At 37.8% G+C, this 26,915-nt stretch overlaps 1 protein-coding gene across 4 annotated transcripts in view; it reads left to right on the top strand.

Moving 5' to 3' along the window:
• The window catches only part of RAPGEF4 (Rap guanine nucleotide exchange factor 4), a 140,863-nt gene that overhangs the window by 26,729 nt on the left and 87,219 nt on the right, over positions 1–26,915 (top strand). Inside the window, exon 1 of one of the 4 annotated variants that reach the window (XM_058027625.1) lies at positions 10,868–10,961. The exons of the other annotated variants lie outside the window; for them this stretch is intronic. The gene's annotated coding sequence lies outside the window, so the exon portion shown is untranslated. Of the gene's footprint in view, positions 1–10,867; positions 10,962–26,915 lie in introns of those variants that run through there. 4 annotated transcript variants of the gene reach the window in all.

The following is a 26,915-nucleotide window of genomic DNA, read 5'->3' as shown; positions in this document are numbered from 1 at the left end:
GCCCATCTGCTGTTAATTCAGTAGCCCTCAGCAGACTGAACTGCTCTGTAATGATAGCTTTGGGAGAAGCAGCTATCTTACCCCCTTTGTTTTCTGAGCACTGTGAGCACTAGGTTTTAATGAGCTAGTTTAAAACCAGGTCTGTCAGAACAGAAGTTTTACATGCCATTTCATTGGAATGCCATGTAGGAAGTACATGTATGAAAGGGGATGCTATAGCACTATTCTGTGGGGTTTCTGAATAATGCTTGAATTCATCAGAATTGGGACCACAGCTCTCCGTATATTTGTATGGAATATCAGTTTGTCACTTTAAGGTATATCTAATCACACCTCTCATATCAAGGTATAAAATCATTTTATGCCTCATTTTATGTCCTGGAATTATAGCAGTAGGAATTATGAAGGCACGTAAAAATACATTGCAAACAAATATGGAAGGATTTTAATTTTTATCCGTTTGGTGATATTGTAAGTGCATTGTTTGTCAAAGGAGGTTACTGCATGTAACCTCGTGTAATGCAGTAGGCAGCATTTCAGAGAGGTGGCCTTTGCCTTGCCTTAAGCTGTTGGAAAATACATGTTGCATTGTTCAATGACAATGTTCTTTCTCTGGCAGGCTTCTGAACACTTCAGTGTGTTTAAGGCGTGTTAGGAATCTCACGTAAATGTCAGTACTTTCTAATATACCTTTTCACCAATGAGTACTCCAAACCAGAAATTCTTTCCAGTTCATTTGAGTGAGAGATTAAATTTGATCTGAGAAATGAAATATTGGAAGGGGGGAATCAAAGAAAAAATCAGATTAATGTCCAGCCCCTAAACTATCACCTTGATTTATGGTGTACCACTCTGCCTGTTTATTGCCCAGTAATCAATTGCAGAAGTCTCTGCCCTGATTTACTGATTTCCCATAGGCAAACATAGTAGAGGTATAAAACTACAGTTAATAAAATACAGAATATTTAGCTTTGCAGGATGGGTGATCATGTGATTTAAAATAGTGAAGTGCTTGGAGACCCACAAAAGTATAAAAAGGTGGTCATGGAACACTCAGCTGTCTTTACCCGCTTCATGTCACTCTCTCCATTGACTGCTCAAATGATTCCTCGATGATTTGTCTCTCTAATGGGATTTTATTTGAGGAACGTGAAAGTGATCCAATTGTGGTAGCCTGCATTTTCAATGTACCCAGAATACTGTGTTCACCAACCTCCCAAATTGTCATCTTGTCAGAACAGGGAAGAATTATTCCATGTTATCAGATACAGCATACAAGACAGAAGAGAGTTGTGGAAGTGATGCCTGGAGAGGCTACCTAGAACAGAGGCTAGACAGAGTTAAAGGTAGGTATTTATTGAAAGGCCTTCAAAGGCTGAACCTTGGGCAGTGCAGGAGGCTCGCAGAGACTACAGCCAAGATGGACAACTATCGCGGGTTTTTTGGATGGGTATAAATTTGGTCTATTTGCATATCAGAAGTTAATTATCCAGTTACAGCTTCAGGTAATGGAGTCACATTCCCCCAGTTTGCCCCCTACTTCACTGTTGTTTACATTTTTTGGTGCCTGAGAAAGTGAGGTGTCCTTGAATTTCAGGTCTAGAGAGAAATTGGTTTATCTGAATAAAATGGGAGAACAGTAGCTGAGAGTCTGTGGAGTTTTAGAGTTATATACTAAAGCAGTACTGATCTGAGAAATATAAAAGCTAAATCTTAAGGCATCAGAAGGACCCAAGTGTGTGGAATCTGTTGCCTTATGTTTTCTGCTAATCTCAGCTGATAACAAATACAAATTTTTATGCAAAGACACAGAGCTAGTGTGTGAGACACTGAAAAATGAAGTGATGGTAGGCAAGATTTTTTTTCTATAGGAACACATGGAAGGAGGAAGAATATAAAAAAAATCCCTGTGCCCAGTTTTAGAATATGACAGTAAACACAGAATTGGCTAGATGTGAGCAAAACTGTGAAAATAGCTAACATCCCACCTTCATACATTGTGTTAATACTAAGAAAGCATGCAAGTGAGTAGCAGGGAAAGATTCCAGAATTGTTATTATACCAAGAAAAAGTGTCAGATAGTGCTCCCAGTTTTGCTGGTATGAATTGAACATATTTCAAATGAATACAACACAATTGATTTATTACATGAGGAGCTACATGGGAGCAGATTCTGGCCTTTAGTACTGCAGTTACGTTGGTTTTGATCATCTTCATAATACGGTTTTAGTTTTCATCCTTTTGTTTTGCTTTTTCAGACATTTCTAATTTTAACGAGTGATGCTCTCTCTGGTAGAGCAGATTTTAATGAGCATGAAACAGCATTTAACCCTCAGGAGCCAAACATGCATCAGAGCCAGCCATGTTTGTCAGCATAGCACCATGATGACTGCTGCTTTTGTTTGTTTATATTAAACACTTCATATTTTAAGAATAGATAGAGATTTTGTGAACAGTATTTATGACAGTCTATATCCTAAGGTAACCTTCCTGGCCATTGGCAATGGAAAAGCTTTTCTAGGAACAAGATTTTTCACTTCAGTTATGCAGCATTTTCCTTGGCGTGATATGCACTTATGAAAGTGTAAAAGCATTTTGGAAGAGTCTTGCTGTGATAAGTCCTTTGCTAAATAATGGCATTGTGACTGAAAAATTCATAACTGGTAATTGTCTGCTCTGTTTCAGATTATTTACTGTGTTATTATTATGATATTCAATATTGTCCATGAGGCAGAATTCTTGGAGAAGACCTAGTTAGTTTTAACTCAGAGTGTCTCTTTCTTTGTTGTTATTCTTGGTTTAAGGTGACAGTCACTGGTGCTTCAGATGCCTCTTAAGCAACTGAAAATATTGGAAAATAACATGCTGGTTGGAAAGGTCTTGATCCTTCTTCATGTCTCTCTGCAGCAAACTTTCCTGCTGCATGTTCTTGTGTGTCATCCCTACAACTGATTTGTATTTCAGTCTCCTGATTTATTCTGAATGTATTTCAAAGGCAGCATTTTGTAACTCTGTCCCTGATCACCATGCAGAAGAGGAATAGGACTGTGTAGATTTGGCTTCTCTTGAGCCATCTCACCATGTCATTTCTGCAAGTGCTGTTCTGTATCACTGTAATAATGACCATCTGCTTGAACCCTTTGTTGAATCCCATGGTACCAGAGACTGTGCAAAAATATGTTGTCATTCCTATCTTCATTCCATATAAATGCTTATATGTTCATTAGCACTTCAAAAGGTCTTAAATAATATTGCAGAAAGCTTGACTTATTTGAGGTTGTTTCTTGGATAAAAAAGAATTGAAACATCCAGAAAGCATGTCAGTCTCCCTGTTAAGTAATGCCTTTATTGGTTTTCCCATATTTTATCATGGTTAGATGTAAAGTTAATTCATCTGATTTCCAAGAAAAGAAAGTATTTTGATTGATTCTTAAAATATTTAAATTACAGAAAAACATCTGACAAACTGAAATGTATACACTTAAAGTCTGCAGGTGTTTTCAGGCTGCAATTTTTCTTGGAAGCTTTACTGCCAAACTTGCACTTTCTATAACTAGCTTTTTTATTAGCAAAGAAAATGTTTTTCATCCTCAGCAGATTGTATTATTAAATGTGGTATCTCTAAGCATGATGTGCTAAATGGCAAAAACATATATTGCAAAACACAACTGGGAGGCTGTGAATAATACTTCAGGAAACAAACTTCTGGTCTTTCATTAGTTCATTTTTATTAAGTAAAAATGTCTTTCAGAAGAATCATAACATTTGAAGCTTATAAAATTGATTCTGGCTTTTTTCCCAGACATACTTTTTACTATCAAATGTCTCATTCTCCTCTGTCACAGAGAGAAAAAAAAGCCTAACAGAATTATGTTTTTTCAGATATATATAATGTGCATATATAATCTGCTCTGTGTCTAATATGTATTGTGTATGTAGATGCTACAATGCAAATTTAGATTTGCCTTGTCAAACTTCTGTGTCAGATTGCCTGGAGCTTTGGTTCTAGCTCTTTGTGGTTGGCAGTTTCCCTTTCCAGCCTTGAAGTGCATACCAAAGTGATCAGCTGCATAGGGCTTTGCTTACGCTTCTCAACCTCTGGATTTAACACAGACCATCCCTTCAGTGTGCTGTTGTATTTGAATGGGTTATTTCAGAGATGGACCCTTTCTGATCTTCTGGTTGGTGTTATCATCTATGTCCTTTGTCGCTTTTCAGATGAATTGTACTTTTTCTTCCTTACAATAGAGGTTTATCTATTATTACTCTTAGTTTGCAGGTTATTGAGAGAAATTGCAAGCCCTTAGAAGCTTGAGATTTTTGTTGCTTTATGGCAATTGATACAAGTGATGGGTTCGTCCAAGGCATTGCTACACAGAGTGTGTGCTTGCATTCTGCATTTCAATGGCTGCTTTCTGCTTTGTACTATATTATGGGTGAGGCAAATTATCTGATACCATTTCTTGGATCAATGGATATGTTTTAATATCTACATTTAAAAAATCCATTAGCTGAAACCTGGTAGCATTAAAAAAATTTAGCGATCTTTGACAAGGAGTTTTGTGGTAGTGGATGATCTTAAAACAGATTAGCACAAGCTGAAAGCAAGGCTGTTGTATCATAGTTTGTATTATTCCTTTTTATTCCCACAGTGTGGTGTAGTTAAAAAATATTTTTACAAAATATTTAAAAAATGTTCACTTTCATGTAGCAAGAGTAATGAAACATACAGGTCCTATTCAGTGGAATGTAAATTCTTCTATTTTTAGTGAGTACTCCCTTGAATGGGTATTCTGCAACTTAAAAGAAGCTAAACCCCAGACATTATGAATAGTTTAGGCATATGGATTAATAAATGGGTTCAAAAGAAGAGCGCTCTTTGCTTGGATTAGATAGTACAGTGCTCATAAATACCTTTTCCTGGTCATAATCAGAATTCAGTGATTATTAGAAACCTAAGCCTGGTTCCTCCCTGCTTTTCATCCATGGTGAAATACTACCATATTGAAATCAATGAGCATTGTGAGATTTCAACCCAGGTAATTACTAATTGCTTTTTTCTCCTTGTATAATATGCAGCATGGGCTGATGGCGGTAGTGTTTAATTCTCTTTAGCCTTATCCCTTCTGTAGCAGTTTCTACCCCCTGATACAGCTGATACAATGTGAGAGCAAGAGGCTGGAATCCCTCAAATGATTTTGTGCCTAAGTACTTCGGGGGGCCTTAACACAATGGTCAGCCCAGTACTGAGGGAAGTCATATCAAAGCCTTGCGAACTCTCGGCATCCCTCAGGTACGCTTAAAAAGGAAGATATAGAAAACTAAGACCTAAATATGGAGCATCTCTCCTCTGGCAGAGAATAAGAACTACAGGGCTCAGCCTGTCATCTTTGCTGATTATGGCCAGTCCCAGATATCAAGAAAAGAAAGAGATTTAAAAAAACCCCAAATAGTCCGTGTGCTTGCTCTTGAATCAATCTTCATTTCAATCTGAGCAGTAAAACTCCAGCAGTTACAGGTCTCATGGTTAGTGGGTATTGCTCAAATTCCATTCATTCAGTGAGCCAAAAAGTTCCTAAAAATCTGTTCACCAGGAATGTGAAAGGTCCTCCTGACCCTCAGAAATGTTTAAATCTCAAGGGGATTTATGGAAGCAAGTCTGCTTATGGATAAATATTTTTTGTTTGGTGAATAGTTGTTTACGCCACAAATATTGAAGAACATCACACAAGATGTGGTGCCTTTTAAGGCATGTGTTCCATGTATTTTTGAACTATCTCATGAATTAGATGTTCATAAAATTTGTGTTTTCATCTACTATTTCTATTACAGGCTGTTGTTGAAATCAGTGGTTTAGCAGAATATGTGGATTCATACCATCAGTCTGGTGTAGTGCTTATAGCTTGGTTTCTTTATCCTTTATCCCATGCCTGATTACATACGACCATTAGTGTGTATTTGCTCTGAACTCTGCTTAAAAGACATTATCAGTTAAATCACAAGTGAAGAAGTTGAAAGAAAGCTGAAACTCACAATTAAAAGTTTACACATTAAATCTTCTGAATGAACTTTACTTCTGTTAATTTCAAGTTACATTGATAAAATAGTGTTTTCTTTCTAGATGCTGTACATAGCTTTAAGCCAGGCTTATATAACAGCTGTTTGAGGGTGATAAATAATAAGCATTTAAAGTGAAACCTTGCTATCCTGTATCTAGTACTGAACTGATATAGTTCAACCTGATGACATTTTAACCTCTGACCATTTCCCAAGTAGTTTCTATTATATTTTGCATACCACCACTCTCTTGACCTTTGAAAAATATATTTTTTGACTACCAGTGCAAATCCTTTTCTTGAAGTATTAACCAAAATAGACAAACAAGCTCTATTCTGTTTATTCCCACAGAACCCTATCCACATATTCCTGAGCGCAGGTTAGTAGAATCAGGTACAATTTTGTTTTAGTATAATAAAAATACTCATTACAATCTGATATTTGTGTGACCTAATCTTTCAGAAACTGAGTCCTTCAAAGAAGTCATGCTGTTCTGAAAGGACTTGTTATAAAGGAACTTGTTTGAGTAACTTAGTCTTTTATACTTAATTCTCTCTGGGGATAATGCTGGAGACTCTCAGTACAATTAAGAAAAGATTAAAAGCTCAGTACAGACTTATTTTCTTTTTTCTTCCTTTCTGCCAATACCCTTCAAGCCTATATCCTCTCTGGAAGCATGAAACATTTTTCAAATGCCTTTTTTCTTTCTGCTGTCATTTCTCAGTATTCTGGTATCTATCCCTTCCACAGATTTATTAATACGGTTTTTCTTTCTGCATTTGTCACTTCTGTTCCTGCTAGCATTTAATGGAAGCTTTGTTGAGCTCTGCTTAAGGGTTTATTGGGTGTTTCTCCTTAGGTTTATCTGTGGCATTTTGATCTTACTAGGCAACCAGCAATCATGAAGAAGTAAGGAAATAATTCTTGCACTGTTAAAGGTGGTGACAACTATGCCGTCACTTAGTATTTCTTAGCACATTTGCTCTGCAGAGCTAAAGGAGTGAAATGTAGTAGAAGTGTAGGCAATTAAGCAGATATGTCTGAATACACTGATGCAGCAGCAGAGTTAATTCCTGTACCCATTTTACATAATGTGTTATCAAGGAAGAGCTACACTTCAGTCTGAGCCTGTAATATCTGGGGCATTTACTTATGCTGTTGCTGTGGTATGGCTGAAAGACTATATGCTTTGAGATTATAATAGAAATTTACATCAAAACTTTAATTTTTGTTTCTTTCTGATGTATTTACATACATCTGCCACTTGGAGTTGCCTTATAGAGGGCGTTATCTGCATCTGTCCTCATATACAAAAGATACTTGGTGTAATTTTATTCTAAGAGACAGACTTTTCCTGTTTTAACAAGAGAATGTGGATTTTTCCGCCTTTTACACTTTCTGAATATTCAACTTCAGGACTGATATATGCTATCAACCAGCCCATTAAGTATTGATACTTGAGTGGATTCTTGTCAACTTTGCACACTAAAGTTATGGGAGGATGTGGGGCAAAGGAAGTACTGCTGTTGCTTCCAGCCCCAGCAATAGTAGGAATACATATTTTCCTAACACAAGAGTTCTCCAAGACATTGATTATACGTGGGTATCCATACTGTTAATCTGAGTATGATTTCAAAATGGTAGGTGAATTTCCTTTCCTGGTATCCATTAACTGGACAAAGTCTTTGGATAAGAATTGAGTTAATTTGTATTGAATAAAATATAATAAGTGGTTGTGGTATCCTGGAGGAGACCATGAGTTGTATTTTCCCTTCTTATGTAACAAAATAATTAATACTACTAGTATGAAGTTTCTGCTTTTTAATGTGGGAATGAAAACTCACAAAAAACAATCTGTGATACTGGTCAGCAAGTAGTTGCTACAGGGAGATGGAGAGGTACTTTGTATTTGCCTGCCTTGCTTGAAATTGATGTGGGGTTTGAATCAATAATAAGTTAGAAATGCATTTAAAAGTCTGCTTTGCAAATTTTTTTTTGTGAACAACAGCCTCTTCACAAAACAGTGTTTTGTTCATTCCTTCCCCTCCACTTCCCCCTCCTTATTAGCTATCTTCCCTTTTAGTAGAGTTCTAGTGTGTTTTTTTTTAGTAGAGGAGTGATGTTTAATTAAAAGTTACTTGCATGTTTTCAATTATAGATGATAATTTGTTTGACTTTACACTCTCAATTGCCTTGAGTAATTTCCTGTAGAAATACATATAATCCATTTGCATGTTTGGAGTATTAGTGCGTTGTTTGCATAGCTTGTGTGTAACACTTAAGGAAACCACTGGAGCCTGGAAAGAGCAGATGATGCTTTTTAGTGGCAAACGGTGATACAATGGGTATTCTTTCCTCTCCTTGCTGAATAGTTGTGGAATCAGCTTTTTTCACAGAACTGGAAGTTACGTTATCAAACCAATATGTTGTATCAGTAAAAACTGGGAGTTTGGCAGGGAGGCCAGCAGTAATGTTACATCCATAAGCACTTGACATATGTCAGTGCTGGTTGGTGTTAATTCCTAACTTCATGGTCTCATGTAGTATAGCAGAGAAAATACATATTAACACACCCCAATATGTTGATATATGTCAGAATTTCATTATAGATAAATACGTAGCTTTTAGCTGAAGATAAGGTAGCAGGAGGCTTACATGTTCTTGCACCATGTATTAAAACCACAGTTTATTTGGTCTACCAAAATGAACTCTTGTGTTGAGTCCAAGTGGAACACAGTATATTGTTCTGCTCTCCAGGGTTCAGAAGACATGAACTCAAAACTGGGAGAGGTGATGAGAAGGACTGCAGTGGTAAGGGAGATGGACTGTTTGTTTTGTATGATAAAAGCACATGTCTGGGTTAGTCTTGTTGGTGTGAAAGCTGATCTGGAATTTGGTTGGTGCCTATAAGTAGACAAGACCACCATTCAGGGGGTGTAAACTGTTAAAGCATGGTGCGGCTCAGGATCAGATGGGTACTAAGCAGCTTGAGTGTTTAAGTGTACATCAGAAATTTCTTTCTAACCATCAGAATGATGAGGTTCCAGACAAACTTCTGGTAGGAGTTTTGGCTCAATATAAATGGTAATGTTTGAAGTAGAGTTGATTTTTTTAGAATGATTCTATGTGCATCTGCAGTAGAAGCTGCAATGCTGTTTGTACCCCAGATTTAAAGATTTCAGGCTAAAGGCTAGTACCTTTTTTGCAGTACAGCAAATGGAATGGCCAGGTGCTGCTCACTCAGTGCTGGGGATGCCTTGAAGCTCTTTTTTCACATACCTTCCCTCAGGAGATTGTCACTTTTTCTAGATGCCCTTCTTCAGTCATGCGTTTCATTCCCTATCAACAACATACCAAAAAAAGGAGGAAAGCTGGGGAGGCTTGAAGTAGTCTCATGCAGTCCCACACCAAGATCTAAAGGTGCCTTTGAACAAATACTCTGCAATGATTGTTTTAGGTCTTTGTTACATTCTGTCCCCAAGGTTGTGTGCTCCTGTGGCAGGTATATGTGTAATCCAGAAAGCACTTTGAAATGGATGTGACCACATTAGACTTCCATATTAGAGCAAAAATAGTCTTCTGTTTTAGCATTTTTTATAAAGTAGTGAGTTGATTCAGTTTCATTTCTTTCCTGGTTAGGGTAAGACAGTCCATATAATGTTTTTTAAAAATGAATACTGACAATAGACATTGAATAGGTCTTTATGAATAGCTGGAATTTTTCTGCTGTTCAAATATTGCTAGTGTTCAAGCAGCAGACATTTCTTGTTTAATATTCAGGTATGGCATTTGATTCTTAAAAGCAGGGAGAAATACTTCTATGATCAGAAAGAGTAGCAGCTAGGAACAGCAGTGATGTGAGTCATTTTGACAGTGAGCAGACTTGTCAGAATGTTCACATTTTCAAGACAAGATGGTCTAAGACATCCATTTCTTTCCTAAATATTTGTCAAAGTCCTTATAAAAATTTAAACAGCTGTGTCTCATGGTGTCTTGAATTGAAAAGATAATGAATTAACAATTGTATTTTACTGCTAAAATAGTAGGTGTTTACTGCAAAGTGAAAATAGTAACAAAAAGATTTAGTCATGTTCTTTGTAATACTTTTAATAGTTGAATTTACCAATCCCATAGTGTAAAATATATCAATCCTAAGGCAAAAAGAAAGATTTTGTAATGAATGAATACACTGTAAGGCACTGAAATAATTTTTAACTTAATCAATTTATATATTAAGCACCTTTAACATAGAAGGCACTTAACTTGCTTTTTTTTCTCCTAAACCCTGTTTGTGTGAATTAATTTCACATTGTCCACTTCTTTGGGATAAACTAGAGTTTCACTGTGTGTAGCACAATACCTTTGTGTTACAAAGTGAAGATCCCATGGTTTTGGCTGAAATGTTGCTGCATTACAACCATCTCTTGCCTAGGGCCCTCTGCATAGCAGAATATTCCTTTAACAGAATAAATCACTAGAAGACTATAGCACACTTACTGGAACCATTCTGCTGCATCTCTGATTACTGTTCTTGCCAAAAGTGTTAAAAAATAGGCTCAGTGGATAAAATATTCTATTTGTGTGGGACTACCTGCTTTGCAATGGTTTCAGAAAGAAAAGAAATTGTGCTACGTTCACTGGCTCTTTAATTCGGATTGCCAATGATAATGCAGGGTCTGCGCTGAAGAGAGGTAGGATACAGAAGCAGAAACATTAGTGCTAATCTGCTGCAGAAGGACGAGATAAATCAGCACAGCTCTCATACATCACTGAGAGAGAAGCTGATTGCAACTTGACCATGTGCCTAAGTGGTCACATCAGCAACAAGAACGGAGCATGGATAAAAAACCTAAAATGTATCCTTAGGGCTCCTTGCTGTGCACGACCTATAATAACACATCAATGTAAGTTTAAGATTCCTTTTTTGTTGGTTTCATTCTGTTGCAATTGTTGTTGTTTACTAGAGTATATTTTTATTTTGCATAGATTTAGGGAAATTGCAATGGAGCTTAATACTAAGCAGATAATACTTGGATACTGTTTATGTCTGTGAATAGTAATGGGCTTATTGCTGTGCGTCTCAACATAGTTATTTCTTTGAAGATGTTTTAATATTTAATCCTCTAAGTCATATTCTGGGAATTGAGGAAGGTTTTGAATGAGATGATAGTGAGATCTCCCTTTATAATTTCTGTCATCTTATGTTTCAAAATGATCTTTAAAAAAATTATTTTTACTGTGAGAATTTTTGCTTTCTATAAATTTTTTTTCTGTTAAGAAAAGTGCTTACAAAGACTGATTTATCTGGACCTTTTTATTCATGAATTTAGTGCAGATGGTAATTTTCCTGCATTTTTAAAAATTTGTGCAATTGTTTAATTTAGTGTCATTTAAACATCTGCAAAAAGGGAAGGCAGGGATAAGATGAAAACTGAATAAGCATTGATTGCTAGTCTGAAAATTAAATTTTAAAACTTTTTGCAGTAAATCTGATTTCGGTTCATTTTTACTGAATTAGATTATCATATTTAAATTGAGGCTACTGTACAGCAAACAAATGTGTGAAACTATCCTGGAGAGAACACATTTCCTGCTGTATCTGACGTTAAAGACGTTGATTGTAACTACCCAGGAGTATCCTAATTGTAGAATTCAGAGCAGCATGTTTAAATAATGCATGGGAAAATAAAAAGGAAAGGTGGAATTTTGCTGTTCAGATGTTAAGGTGATGCTTTGCTCTAAGAGAAAAAAATGTGTAGTAAAAGCTATTGATGTGGAATCTGTGGCTGTCTCTCATAGCTTTAGGCAAAAAGGCAGGGAAACCCAAAGCAGGTCTTGCTGTGCAGTCTGAAAGCAAGGGAAATTTGGAAGCATTTATGAAAACCCACTAATATTTCTGTATTTATTTACTTGTTTCTAGAGAAAGAAAGTGGCTTTAAATAAACTAATTATAAAATATGTTAAAGGAGGTGTGAAAGGCACTTGAGAAAGTAGGTATAAACATACAGAGCAACATCTATTTATTTTATAGCATTGTAACTGTGCCCAAATATAGTAGCAGGAGGCTTAGAAGCAGCCTGTATGAGTGTGTCTTCAAATGGTTTATTTTTGTGGCAATTGAAAAATGCAGGGATATTGTGTGGCTGTTATCCACTTCACAGACCTCAAATAGTCAGCGTATGGGCCAGTTTCAGATTTTGTAACACAGGTGATTTTTTTTAGATCTTAGCCAAAACAAAAGGTTTACCTGTTAGTAGTTGCAACTTTCCTACAGGACTGATGGATGGAAATAGAGAAGAGGGAAGGTAAAGCTGTGTTGCAAAAAGGGTGCTCATTCTTCCCAGCAGAATAAATAAACAACCTAGCCAACTGGCAGATGAAACATGGACCAAGTAGAGAGTTTATTTTTATACAAATGTGCATATGGATGATCATACAGGCCCTCAGTTGTACTTAGCTCCTGAAGCAGGGGATCCATTGGGAACTCACAGCTTTAGCAGTCTGACTTAGAAAATAATAAAAAGAGAGGCAAGCTGTACAGCAACAGGAAGCAAAGAGGAATGGTGATTTCTTTGATCTTGTTATGTCTGTTCTAGTGTACCCAATGTGGTCTTAAGTTGTCAACTTCATGGCAGAGATTCCTATGTTTTGTTCTTTGAAATACTCTCTTTACACGTGACAGAGTAATATAATCAGTCTGGCTCCTCTTAATGGAGCTGGGCTTCTGTTGGTGAAATAAAGACATCCTTTTTTTCTGTCATCTGTGTTCACTGGAACAGCAGGAGATTATTCAAGTTGGTGAAAATAACCAAACAAGTAGTATCCCTTGTTTTGAAGTTATTCTGAAGAGTTAGAAATCCTGTATCTGCTAAGATGCTCTATAGTTGTGTTAATGTTGTGATCTTAAAACAAACATTTGCTTCCGTGTGTTTCTGTGAAGTTTCATAATGCGGTCACGCTTAAATTAGATGCTAAATTAATTGCAGTGCATACGACAAAATTGGAATTAGGTAACTGCTTTTTTAAAGTTTCATTTTCAGTTGAAGAGACAGAAGTCTATTGTGGGCTGAATATGGCTGTGATGAACTTTCCATTGGACAAGACAAGTCTCACCCTCCTCCTCCAGAGTGAAATTCTGTGTTTGTCAGTCTGTTACCCTGTTTCACTGTTACTTGTAAAGCTCTTTCACTGGACTCCAACAAGGTCTTCACCTTCAGTTTTAGTCAATAAATTTATGCTAAGTAGTTTCTTGTGCTTTAAAATGTGTTAATGGACACTAATACCTGCACTTTCAGAGCTGCAGGGGGCTCCTGATGCCAATTTCAGCATACTGAATTTGCTTCTACTTATGATATTTGGGAAAATAGCATAAAAATATTCTTGTTACATTTGAGTTCAGTGAAAAATCTCCTGCCAACCAAAGCTGCCAAGGCAGGGCCTGAAACCTTAAAGCAGCATGAGTGCTATGGTGGCATGACACCCAAACAACAGGCTGTCCTGGGAAACAGTCAGTCATAGGGACTCAAACTGGGACGGTTGAATATAATTTCTTCATTTTCTGTCTACAGAATAATACATCTTCCATTTGAAGTTGAAAGTCTGACCTCTGTTTTCTCTATTGGTGGCAAAAAGAAACTGTATTGCCCCAGGAAGAGGCCTTTCAAGTTCCATGATAGCAGAGAGAGTCAATTTCTGTACTGGTGCAATGAGTATATTGTGTCCCCATCCCAAAGCTTATGAAATCTGTGGCCAGGAAAAGGAATGACATGGCTTTCCATCCTCCTGCTCCTCCTAGTCCTTTTTGGGTTTAGTCACTTCTGATAAAAAAAGAGGCACAATTTTGCGAGTATCCCAAGAGACCTAAGAACTGCAGGTCTTTAAAGCATGCGTTAAAAGCTTCCATCTCGCTATATGCATGCAGGCCTAAGAGCTCATTGATTTGTTCCACAAGTTCAATAATCACTAATCCATCCATGGAATTGCATCTGGAATGCTCACAACCAACTTCTGGCATAAAATGTTAGCTCACAAGCTACAGTGTATAAAGCAGCCCTGATCAACAGCATCAGGTGCTGCCAGAAGTATGCTTAGAAGATTTTAAGTGACTTTGACCTCAGACAGTGTAGCACATGCTGTGAAGGGAATACATAGGTAGCTGTCTCAACAAAGTGATCTCTCATCCAAATATCATTGTCTTCTAGCGAAACATGGAATCTGTGAAAGGGGGAAAAAAATTATCTGTAAATTGACTTTAAAAGAAATAGTACCAGTTACAGCTTTTATGAAAAACAAACTATACCTTGATTGGGTCCTCTACAAAATTTTGGAACCTCTGTTGAAAACCATTAAAAATTATAAGCTACTGATGAGGATCATACTTGAAAGCAGTTTTCTTAGTATCTCTTCTTCTAGTTTTCAGATAGTCTTTTCAAGCTTTCTAAATGTTGTCTATGAAGTGGATGTCTTCCAGAGCATAGTGAACTGCATGGTATCAGACTACTGGGGCACACACTACAGTGGCCTCAAATCGGTAGCTCCTAAGGACAGCCACTCATCTGGTCTTTCAGTCTTTTTAAAGAAAAACATAATAGTGAAGGTGTGTTCAAAAAGGGGATCATTTGGACGGATGCCTAAAACTCTGCTATTCAGTGAAAATCACAGAGTCCTAATTAGAGTGTCAGTATTTTGTGACGTTTTGTGAAGCTTTTAACAGTTTTTATTGCCTCTGATTATCCTGGAAAGTAAATAGTTACATATTGGATAACCATATGGATGATGTGTTAGTGTATTTAAAGAAGATTGCTCAGATGGCTCAGAGCCCATAGTGGCAATGCCAGGATTTTTATGCACTAAAAATCTAAACAAATAACTACAAGATGGAGGGAGCAATTATTGAAAGAAAAAGTGAGCAATAAAATGTAGACTTCACCTTTACCATCAGTGACAGAGATTAAGGCTGTGGGAGAAGTTATAATGTGACTTCTCACACTACACTTGGGCTGTGTCCCAATTAGCTTTCCAGCTTCAGCAGGGAAAGTAGTATGAGGTTGTTGTTCCTTGTTCCCAGTCAACAGTACTAGGCTGCCAGTGATCTTTTTAAAAGTCCAGGTTTCTATCCCACTTTTATATTTCCTCAATGACTCCAGTTTAACTTCCAGCAGAAGGAATGGAGAATCAGGTTGCACTTTTCACCACAAACCATACAAACCCCATTTCTCAGCATACCAATGTACCATAACAACTACTTATGATAACAAGGCCATTGAATAACCTGGCATGATTTTTCTGGGACAGATGATGAGTGGTGGGAGGAAGGAAGGAAGCAGAAAGAAAGGTGTGATGGATAATAGAAGGAAAATTCTTGAGGGACTGAGTAATTTCTTTAGGAAGACACTTCCCAAATTTTTTGTTCAGTGCTTGAATGCTGCTCATGCAATATATACAAATAGTCTCTTCAAGTGAAAAAGGACCTTGTAATCCAAGTCTACTCACTGAACTGTAAATGTAACCTCAATGAAGGAAAAGAATGGTTTGAAATACTGACTCTCTTATATTTTAGTCAGGATTTATCATGATCTGTAAAGCACATAATTCTCATAACAGGAAAGCTTCAGTTGTTTTAAACCCTGGCAATTTTTCATTTGAGAAATACCCAGGCAGCAAGCCTTCTCTCAGATGAGATAGAGTGGGCTGTTTTATATCAGGAACTGCATTTCCTACTTTGCTTCGTCTGCCAGAAATTCTCTTGCCAGAAACTCTGTCATTTCAGTTTTTATCTGTTTTTGAGGGGAAGTTAGTTAACCATCTCAGGAACACCACCATCACTACAAAATAATATCTACAGACAGTGAAAGGCCATGAAAAACTCATAATTGTACACAAATGCATAGTTTTTCCCAGGCCATGATAAGTGATGATAAAATTGCCAGCTCCATTTTACAGTGAAGAGGACTGTGGTATGGATATGCTTTAATATTAAAGTAATCTGTGGACAATTCTGAAACAACAAGGTAGCAAATATGTCTGGTCCATGCCTGTTACTACTTTTGCTGTTTGTATATAATTCATAAAATGTTACAGTCAGTACCATGTTCTGGTACTGGATCTCTGTTGTCAAAGGAAGACACAAACCCTGGTTAGATTTTTCAATGTCTTAAAAAAATTAAATGTAATAATGAAAATTTTCATTATTTGGCTACAGGAGTCATAGCTTTGTCCTTTTCAATTAGATCATATGCACAGACCAGACAGACCTCACTGGGACATCCCTTGCATGCATTTGATGGAGAATTTGAGCAAAAGTGTTTGACATCCAAACAAGCTGAAACCTTAAACACACGAGACAAAATTTTTTGTACTATGTGATGAGAGTATTGCTGACTGTTAATTTATTGGTAGGCTGATAGTAGAGAATATTTGAATATAAGTGTGGAGCTGAGCTTGCTGAGACTTTGTATGTGGTGCTCGGCAGTCAGAGATACCTCAGTTTCATGTGTTGCTAGTTATGTCAAGAATAACTTCTGTAGTGCATGGCATTATTCCAGATTGTATCTCAGTTGAATGGATTATTCTTCAGTGCAAGGCTTTTCTAGGGAAGAGAATATCCAGGGTCCAGATTTGAAGGCTCCATTGCAGTTTTACAGTGCACCTGAGAAGATTGGTCAATTCCTTTTTTTTGCTCAAAGCCTGTAATGTGTTTGCTGTCTGTTCCAAAAGGCAGTCAGTGAATGTTTGCAAAGGGAATTTGTGGGTGTGGATTTAAGAAAAGTAACCGAAGAGAGACTGTGGCAGAGAATAAAATAATACATGACATATCACTGCTATTTTTTTTTTAACTTCAAATTAAGATCTGTAGTGTGCTAATACCTTCATGACAGTGGTGACTAAAATTATTATTATCCTCATTGTACCTGCATTATAACCAGTTTTTAAAATGCCAGCACCTAACCAAAAGATTCTGTTACATTTTTACAGCAGTGATGATAGTAGTAGTAGTGGAGTGAGGTGTTGCAAAACAAGGCAGTTGAGCAGGGGTGAAGAAAAGACTTTCTGAAAGAGCAGAAATACTGTTCTTACTGTAAGAGTAACAGGAAGCTGTTAATGCAGTATAGCTCTCACTTCAGATATAGAGAGCAAGTGATCAGAAATACAAGCCCACTTGCATTCTTTACTATCTGAGAACATTTGTTCCCATTGAGCTCAGTCTTGAAGGCACTGGTCCTGCTTTTCACTCCAATATGCTCTCCCTAATTGACTGTATTCTTATATGTACATAAAGTCCTCCAAATAATGTAAGCACAAAAATTTGGTGTAGAAAGAATTTTATTCTAAACTGGATGTTAGTGTTCCAAAGGAGACTAGAGGATCTCCTGGGATTACTGAGTAGATGGGAGGAGTGGGTTGCTTCAGGCATAGCCCAGGGCCATTAATTACAGCTAGTCATTAGTTCTCCTGTAATGCCCAGTGCTGATGCCACTGTTCCTGTTATAACAAAGAAACAGGAAGCTGGCTGACCTGTGGATTTGATGAGTTATTTTATTCTTATAATGATTACTTATATTTTCAAATTCGTGTCACTGAAGTCTTCATCAGAGTTTCAACTTGTAACCTTCATGTCTTTCCAGAGAGTTAATGTTTCGCTTGCTACTTGCAGGAAGCCTTCAAATAGCTCTTGAAAACACTATAGCCTTTATGAGGTATGCTCTCTATATATGCTCCGGGAAAGTAAAATTGATATAGATACTTTATAAAGATAATCAGTATACCTATTTTCATGACTAGAGAAAATGAAAATTGAATATATGGTTCCCTTACTCTGTGGTTGCCATATAAGGCAAAGTGCAGTCTAAATTCTAAGGACCAAAACCTAAAGATCTAGTTTTTGAGTTGGTTTTGAAAAAAAAAAAAAAGTCCTGAAATTTTAATGAGTTTATTTCATTTCCTGAAGAAATGCTAATAAAGGACAGAATAGTTATAATTTAGAAGAATATAAACCAACTATATAATATAAACCAGTGTAAACTAACTTCCATCATATACTGTTTACATGCATGCTCATGTACTCAGCACTGAAAATGAAAGCATTCCTGGACTGATTGTAAAGTGCAGGAGGAAAAAGTTCAGGAGCAAGAGACAGCCCCCAGCACCCAGCTTAGCAGATCATGTGGGCACACATGACTCTAAGCAGCACAGAGTTTAGGTAGCAAACAGCAGCTGTGAGAATTTCCGGATTGCTAGACTTCGATGTCTGTTTAAATGATCTGAAAATGTTTTTCTCACGAAGAAAGTTATTCATCTGACCTTTTGCATAGAGTCCTTCTTTGTCAGGGATCCCAAAGTGTTTTACAGATGCAGAGATTTAGCACTGACATGCACATGTCAGAGGGAAAATTAACAGAGTGACTGCACCATGGTTGCGCAGGAGTTTGGTGGTGCAGAAATATGACTACTGATGGGCTTCACTGCTGCTTTCCCTGAAAGGCCATACAGCAGCACTGCACAGCACCCCAGTCGGGAGCGTGAGATACTTTACTCAGCTGGAAATATAGGTGAGTTGGCAGCACTCATAGCCTGTGTGAGAACACTGCTAAATTACTTAGAGAAGAAGCAGCAGCTGAACTCTATAATTAGCACTTGTGGTGAAGACATGGATTTGTATTGCTGAAATATGAAATTCCAGCACTACATTGATTCCAAGAAACAAGATATAATGTTATTTGAGGGTTGATTAAGGATAAATAACCACTTCCTAAGGTGTGTTTGTTCTCTTTATTTACCCAGCTGGACCTTGTTTACTTTATGAATTCAGTATTGATCACAGGAATGTTGAAGCATATTAAAGCAAGAGAGGATAGACTGTCTTTGGGTATACCAAAAGGTTTGAAGTTTATGGAATGTATTTGTAGGAGAAATTGTACTTGAAGTTCCATAACGGCAGTATGGTAGAAGATCAGTTTATGGATTTTTCCCTCTACTTGTATGTTAAATCTCATTGACTCTTGTGCCTATTTCATACCCATAGTGGGAGTAGAGCCTAAACCCAGTGTTCTTTCTTCTTTTAAAAAGACTAGCTAGAATTCTTTTCCATTCAATTATGTTTGATAATTCTAAGATTTCAAAATGGGTGTTTTAAAAATGGTTTATGTTCTTCCTTTTCCTACTCTGAATTTGCTGTTACAGTTTGACTTGTCACTGTGCAGGAGGAGATGTGGGAAGGAGGTAGTAGCCCTCTTTGCTGTGCCTATCTTTCCCCTTTCCTCTAGCTCAAAATAAGTCCTATACAGGTTTTTCAGAGAAAAAGAGGGGAGGGAGGGAGGAGGGGAAAGAGGAAGAGGAGAGGAGAGACAAAGTGAGAATGGAAGGAAACATTTGCTCTCTGGCGTCATTATGACGTCAACATGCATCCATCACCCATATGAAAAACCCTGTAATATAAATTAGACCATTTTAGTGCATAATGAGGATTTACTCTTCTATAGCTAGGACGTCTAATAAAGTCTTAATTTCATTCTTCTCTGATCCAATAATTTTTAAATATGGAACATGTTAAGTGACAATTGATTCAGCAAACAAGTCCCTCAGAGATTTGTGTTTACCAGGTGAATCACAGGAACTGACTGATCTTCTGATCCTGTTGTTCAGTGATATTTTGGGTGAGGCTGTATCGAGTACCCCCCATTGACCAAAGCAGTCCTGCAGGCCCCTACAGAGAATTGTTCTCAGTGACAGTGCATGCACAATATGAAGAATTCATATGGAGTTAGGAGTTTATCTCTTTATCTCAGAAAGCTGGAAGTAGTTTCCTCTGTTAAGATTCTTTTTTCTTGACAGATCTCCTGTCTGTTAGCTTTAAATGTCTGTGGGGTCTGAAGTATTCCAGCCTTTTGTTACAAAGGTTATTCTATAGATAGGAGTGTCTGAAATGGAAAGTGTGGAGCTCTGTGAACACATAGCAGAGCTGTGTGTGTTGTACACAAATGAAGGTCTGAACTACCAGTACATACAGAGACAACTGGAAACCATTGGGTTAAACACATCCAAAGATTGTAGTGACTTCCTGCTCCCTGGCTCAGATATTTCAGAGAGGTACAAGCAAATCTTACGTGCTGTTCTCAAAGAGACATCACAGCAGCTTGATAGTGACTTATTGCTATTTGAATTTATCTGGTTTGAGTTTCCTCTTTCTTTGAAAGGACTTAAACTTTTTTTAAACTTCCTTCCTGATGTTTGTCTTTTTTCCAGATTCCAAAATTAGATCAAGTCACATTTCCTCATGGAACTTCGGCTTCAAGGCGGCATTGAGCTATTGCAGCCCCTAGTCTGAAGGTTCCTGCTCCAGTGGATGACCTGCGCTGTCATGCACAATATCCAAAAACAATTGGACAATGGCAAACTTTAAAAGTTAATGCATGTCCTGCTTACTGTCCCATCCCCCTCAGCTTGTGCTTTCTGACACTTGCTTGATGTTGCTAAGTCCTTTTTGTTGAAAGTGCTGTTTAGTCCATGACTTTCCTGCTGCATTCTCATTTGACCTGTTAAGTGCTAAAGCAAAAAAAAGTTATTTTAAGAATTGGCTTGTCAAAGAGAACATATCTCCTCCCTTCAAAGACCTCTGAAGATTAATATTTGATTAAAATGTGACTGCAGCATTAAAATGGGTGCCCTGTGTCTTTTTACAAATGAATGGCTGGCAAACTTGTGTACTGTCTAGTTTTTAATTGGCAAATTATTCAGTTAGTGCTTCAGGGGGAGTTGCAGGGGAGGACAAGGAGGTAGATGATTTTTAGATACATTCATTACCACTTTTATCCTTAGAGATAGTCTGAAGATTACTAAATCCTTACATGCATCCACAGATTCAGTTTAAATTTCTTCTCTGGAAATAAATAAGAGGACATGCTCTAAATCATGGAATAAAACCACAGGTCCTCACTTGGGCAGCTCCATATCAAAACCAGGAGGCTGGATTTGTGGTCATTCGGTGATGGGAGCACCTGTGACCCATGCAGCCGCTGCACTGTTCTTTTTGCCTGCCTCTGTTTGTTTGCTGCATTCTTTTTAAATTCCAGTGAATGGCTGCTGATGAAATCTACTCTCAGATTTTGAGACCCAATGCCTGTCCAGTTTTAAACTCTGATGGATCAGAAAGACAACCTAATATCTAGATATTACTATATGCTCTAGAGGATGCTCTAGGACAGTCCATATGGAGAGGGAAAGTAATGGGTAGACTCAGCATACAGTTACCTAGATACTGCAGCACTGTTAGGAGCACTTATCAGTCTGCTGCAGTAAATACCATGGAGGAGGGTATCAGGAAGTGGAAAGAGGCCCAGCTTGGATCTGTTAAATTTATTTTGGAGTTTGAAAGTCTTGATAGTGCTTTTTAAAGAGAAGAGACTATTCCATTTGGCGTTTATGAGTTTGATATTGCTACCTTTGCCTCTGTAAGTAGTGTGATCCAATGTTACAGTTCATGACAATTAAGATAATTCTCAAGAGGGCTCCAGAAACACCCTTTGACTGAGTCTCTTAGGTCAGTGTGGGGCTCCTGTGAAGGTCTTTCACTAATTTTCTCGTCTCATTAGTTGTTTGCTGACTTTTTATTAGAAACAGAACAGCAGAAGATATTGTAAAATGAAAGAATAAAGACCGAAGGGCTGTCGTTATCTCCCAAGGACTCTCTTCCAAACTAGGAAGCTTGGTGAGATATCTGGGCAACCTCTTGTACCTGGATTCTCCCAGCCATGCAGCCAGGCAGAGCACTATGGCTGGCAACTGCAGTCACTGTTTGGTTGTTTGGTTTTGTTTGTTTTTAATGTGCTCCATGATCTGAAAGACATACAGTTGGGCATGATTGATTATTCTGGATATTCATCTTCGTACAGTTGGAGACAGTGAGACATTGCATGAAAATTCAGGGCAGACAGCAGTCAACTGCCATTTCAGCTTTTCTTTCAGTGGAAAAATTATTTTTAATTAGAAGAAAGATCATACAGATAGGTCTTGAGTCACCTTCATGTTATATTTTTCTTTTCTGGCTGATATTAATTAAATCAGTTCAGTGAGGTACTCCAAAATGCAGTATGGAGTGTGTACCTACATATGCATCTTTGTTTCCTTTGAAAGGCTGCTAAAATTTTATTTCTGAGATGTAAAAACAACTTTATGTAACAGTGGAAAACAAAACCAAGTGCTGTGTTGCTTTTTAGAGATTTGTAGTATGCTTTGGTTACTTTTATAAATGTCTAACTGGTCTACTGCAGGAAAGTGTAGATGGTTTCTCATGTTACAGGGCAGAGGCAAATTTTGTCTCAACACTTGCCATGTCCCTTTCTGGCTGTTCTTTCTTGGCTGTGTGGCAGTTCCTAAAAGTCCCAGATCTGTTCAATGATCCCGGTTCATGGTAGGGCCCCCTTCCCAACCTCTGCAGACCTGGCCAAGAGGATGACATGTTGGGCACAGGAGTAGGAGCCAGTGGCTGGCAAGGCTCAGGCTGTTGTTGTGTGGAATGTTTTGTGTTGTGGCCGTGGGCTGCATGGGAAGGTGTGAAGGGCTTGGATGCCATTGGGATTTGTGCTGGTTCTTCAGAAATGGAATTCTAAGAAAAGAGGTCTAAACAGACTAACATTGTGTGTTGCCACTCAATATCATCACTGTCTGCTACAAAGTTGTAAAGCTGGGAATACAGGTAATTAGGTGCTGATGAGTATTGACTACAGGAGGGAGGAAAAAGGATCTAAGAGGGTGGCATTGAATAACTACATCCATTACTGACTTGAACTCCTTGAGAAGTACATTAGATAGAGTTGTACCTAATGAAAGCTTAGCATGTGAGATGTTTGTTGAAGTAGGAATTGCAATGTTAGAGAGAAAAAAAAACATTTAAAAATGTTTTGTTAAAACTTTTATTCTTAATTTCAAGGTTAGAAAAAGGTGAAGCTGCAATGACTTCTATAGCTAACATGAAAGTCTCAGTGGGTTCATTCCTCTACTCTCTCAGGATTTCCTGATTTTAAGTAGTAGCTTTGGCTTTACTAATAATTGGGGATTTCTGTCACATCTTAAAAGGACACAGAAGGGAGGGACTTGGTTTTTCAGTAATTTTCAAGATAGATTTTGGAAAACACATCCAAGTGTTTTGGCCAGCTCTTACTGTTGCATAGCAATGCCCCTTGGGCTGGTTGTTGTTGCTTTGTAGGGCTGGTTCTCCTGGAAATTTATAGGGTTGATCATATGGCCTGGTAATGAGACCTATGCAATAGTACCTCTTTAACATTAACAATTGGTGCTCAATATCAGCTGTATGTATCACGTACCCTTGTAATTTTAATTGTAGTGGAACAATAGCAATAGCTCAGTAAGAATGTATTAAAAAAATGCACATGGCAGATTAAATTATTGGTCTGACCAAAGTGTTACTGGTTACTACTCCGGGTATGCTGTGCTGGATTTGGGCAGAATGGAGGCCTGTGATGAATATACAGTCCCTATGATGCTCCTGGACAAGAAATTTTTTAGTTACAATGCAATTGTAATTGAAATTCCTCTCAGTCTTTCTTTGGTGGTTTCCCATATAGCCAAGAGAGCCTTGTCTGCTCTAGTTACTTTTGCAGCCAAGTTTCTGTTTTTGTGCCAGCTTGCTCACCCTTAGCCATACTCCCGTCCTTGGGAGACAGTGCTGGCTTGCCAGACTGGAGTTGCCCTGAATATCCCAGCATAATGGTTGAAGTTATGGCTGCTGTTTCAGAAGCTGCCACTGACATTAAACAAAACAGAACTGGCCCAGCACTTACTACTTTGGAAAAGCCATCCTCTTTGGAAAAAGCATTTTAACTCTGAATAAAACATTGGGTTGGCTTTTAGCTCTTGAATAGCACTTTATTCCACTTGAATAAATATCAGTACCGACAAGTCACCACATCGTGCTTGACCTTATGTAAGTGCATGGCAACATTCCAAGTTAATTTTGGCTATTATTTCCGCAAACATGTTGGACAGGCTTTTGTAGGTATTTGATTCCTTTTTAGGCAGTGCTTTAGCAGATGGGCTGTAAAAGAATCTGACAATTATCAAGGCTCTGTGGACTGATTAGTTCTGGATTCAGACACTGACATTATCTCAGATACTTCCTCCCCAGACTCCTCCTGAAGGCTTTGCATCTTTAAGGAGCATGTGACAGATGAGTGTTAACAAATGACTGAAGAGCTAGAATTTTATGAAAAGGTTTTGAAAGCAACATTGCTTTATTAACAGGAAAAGTTCAAGCAATTAAAAATCACTGGAAGACAAATACCTTCTGATCTTACTTTTGTTCTTCACAGTCCATGAGGAAGGACTGTCTACCAGTGTGTAATCAGGGAAACAAGTTTTCTTCTTGCCTCACTGGGCCTATGTTTGACCAGTCTGCTTTCTGTTTGGACAACTGAGTGAAATACCTTGGACAAGTAAATGAAGCTTCTAATGCTACTGTAAGATCATTCCTGGCACTGTCCCAGTTGTCCTTGCCGTGTCATTGCAAAGGTGAACTTCACCATCATGGTTCTACTTTTTAGGATTGTGTTGAAATAGGAGGTCATCCTTGTTTAATCATCCTCTTATTGGAGTTGGAGTACTGTTAAAGATAGATCCTAACCTCACATGGTAGCCCCAAGTTGTCATATGCTTCTAGTGGGATTCTTAAGAGGCACAGCACTTAGGTAGCTGTTTCTGAATGCTTAATATCTCTAAATTATGTTCCTGGGTTCACTGAACATCATTGGTGTGTAGTTTCTGCAGTGTCTAAGTTATTGCTCTAAATGCAGCATGGTTAAGTCATTCTGGTGCTTTGGGAAATTTTGTACCTTCAGCTCACTTGCTGGTTAAATAGGGAAGGTTATTTTGTTGCAGATGCTTTGTGTAGGGTATCGCCCAAAATATTGTGTGGAAGCATAGACTCCTGCCATATTTATTTTGACATTTTTTATTTAATGTAGGGAAAACCAGATTGAGATTGGTATTAGTGTTTGACGAAATGCCCTCTCTCGGTGCTCTGTTGCAATACAGCAGTCAAATCCTACATATTTTACTATGGTCTCCCAGGAAGTCTACTAACCTTTCATATAATATTTAATAGGTGTTATAGCCAGTGCTGCTGAGTTGTTTTCCATACAGGAAGATTCTCAGCTATTTTTTTCTTCTGCCTTTGTAAGACTTGCACTAGTTCTTTCTACAGTGCCAGATGTTGTACATAAAGTAGGGAAATTATATACTCTTCTCTTGCTTATTGAGCAGAGAAAAGAATCTACTTTTAAGACCTAGCAGGGAGAGGTTGCTAGAAATGCCAAGTTTAAAGAGAAAGATCAAGTATAGGAGATGAGAAGGCAAGACAAAACTCACTTGAATGTGAAAATGAATGCAAAATCTCAACGGAAACACTTTTGATGTGCTGACATTAAAGGGATTGTACTGAATATATAATCATTGTGGATATATGCAGGGGGTTTTGTATTGTACAATAATCAAATAGTGGTTCTTTGTACACTGATGGAGTTCTCAGGAGAGCTCTAATGGTCTAGATTTAAAGAGATACCAGCCCAGTTATGGACAGTGGTATTTGTTCCTGAAGGAATGCAATGTCAGAATAATACTACGTGTATGTGATCCTTAATCTGTGTATCTTGAAGCGTTTTACAAATACTAAACACTTAATTCTGTAGTATTCTGCTGGGCTGGGTTCACAAGTGTGGTGATGCACTAAATACAGTGATTAAGTTGAAGAGCCCCTAGTGGATAACCCTAGGGCCCACCTGGCCATGCCTGGACTAGAGGTTCCTTTTATTTGCCCTACAGTTCTTTTCCTGTCAGGTACTGAGGAGCAGTTGTTTGGCCACTGTACTGCTTAATAGCCAAGTGTCTTGTGCTGCTGTTCCAGTGTCTGCACACTGAACTCTGCCACCTGTCCATGCAGGAAGAGAGTATGGCCTGGGATGTGTGGCCAGGGGCCACCACAAAACTGGCTCTAGATGCCATAGCTACAGAGGTTTGACCATTCTACTGCAAAGCATGAGAAGAGAACAGTAAAGGAAGACATCAATCATACTAATTCTCATTAGTAAGCAAAGCCTAACATGTGACACAGAGAATTATAGTTTTAAGGGGATAAATCTTTTATCTTTAAGAAGTTTCTAAAAGATACTGATAAATTCAGAGTTGATTTGGGTCAAGCTCTTAGTAGCATTTTCTGCTATAGACAGAACCACTTTAGGAGTTCTTTGTATGCATGTGTGTCACTGTTCTTTTTACTGTTTAGGGGCTATAGTAAGAGAGCTAGATAAAACAGCTCTGTGAAAGTTAGAGAAAAGGCAATCAAATTGTCTGCTGGGACTGCTGCTCCAACAAAGAGTGTCAGTTGAGTACAAAGTCTTGTCACTTTTGGCTTTCATCTTCTGGTAGCTTGAAACAGCTTTACTGGCCACCATCATCCTTCTGCTACTAGTATACACTCTGAAACCATCTCCTGAATTACATCTCTATTGCTGTAGCTAACCTGATATATGAGCATTATTTTACTGTGTATTTATCTCGTACTGCTGTTTGCTTTGTGTAAATATTATTCCTTGTAATACATCATTTCCAATTGGTTCAGAACAAGAACTGCCAGGGCTCATGAGAAGCAGGTGTTGGGGCCTCCTCAGCACTGCCTGATGTGTTTAATAATGTTTTTTCATCCTTTAAATAAACAAATGAAACATGCTTCCATAAAGTATGAGGAGGAAATACAAATATATATAAGAAGTGAACAGTTGAAAACAGTGGACTAGAATGATGTTTTACTTCCAAAATTGATAATCTATTACTGTGTGCCCTGATTTAATGAA

The sequence above is a fragment of the Melospiza georgiana genome, chromosome 7 (genome assembly GCF_028018845.1).
Source record: "Melospiza georgiana isolate bMelGeo1 chromosome 7, bMelGeo1.pri, whole genome shotgun sequence".
In the NCBI taxonomy this organism is placed as follows: domain Eukaryota; kingdom Metazoa; phylum Chordata; class Aves; order Passeriformes; family Passerellidae; genus Melospiza; species Melospiza georgiana.
Note: the sequence above shows the minus strand (reverse complement) of the source record. Positions and strands in the feature narration are given on the sequence as shown.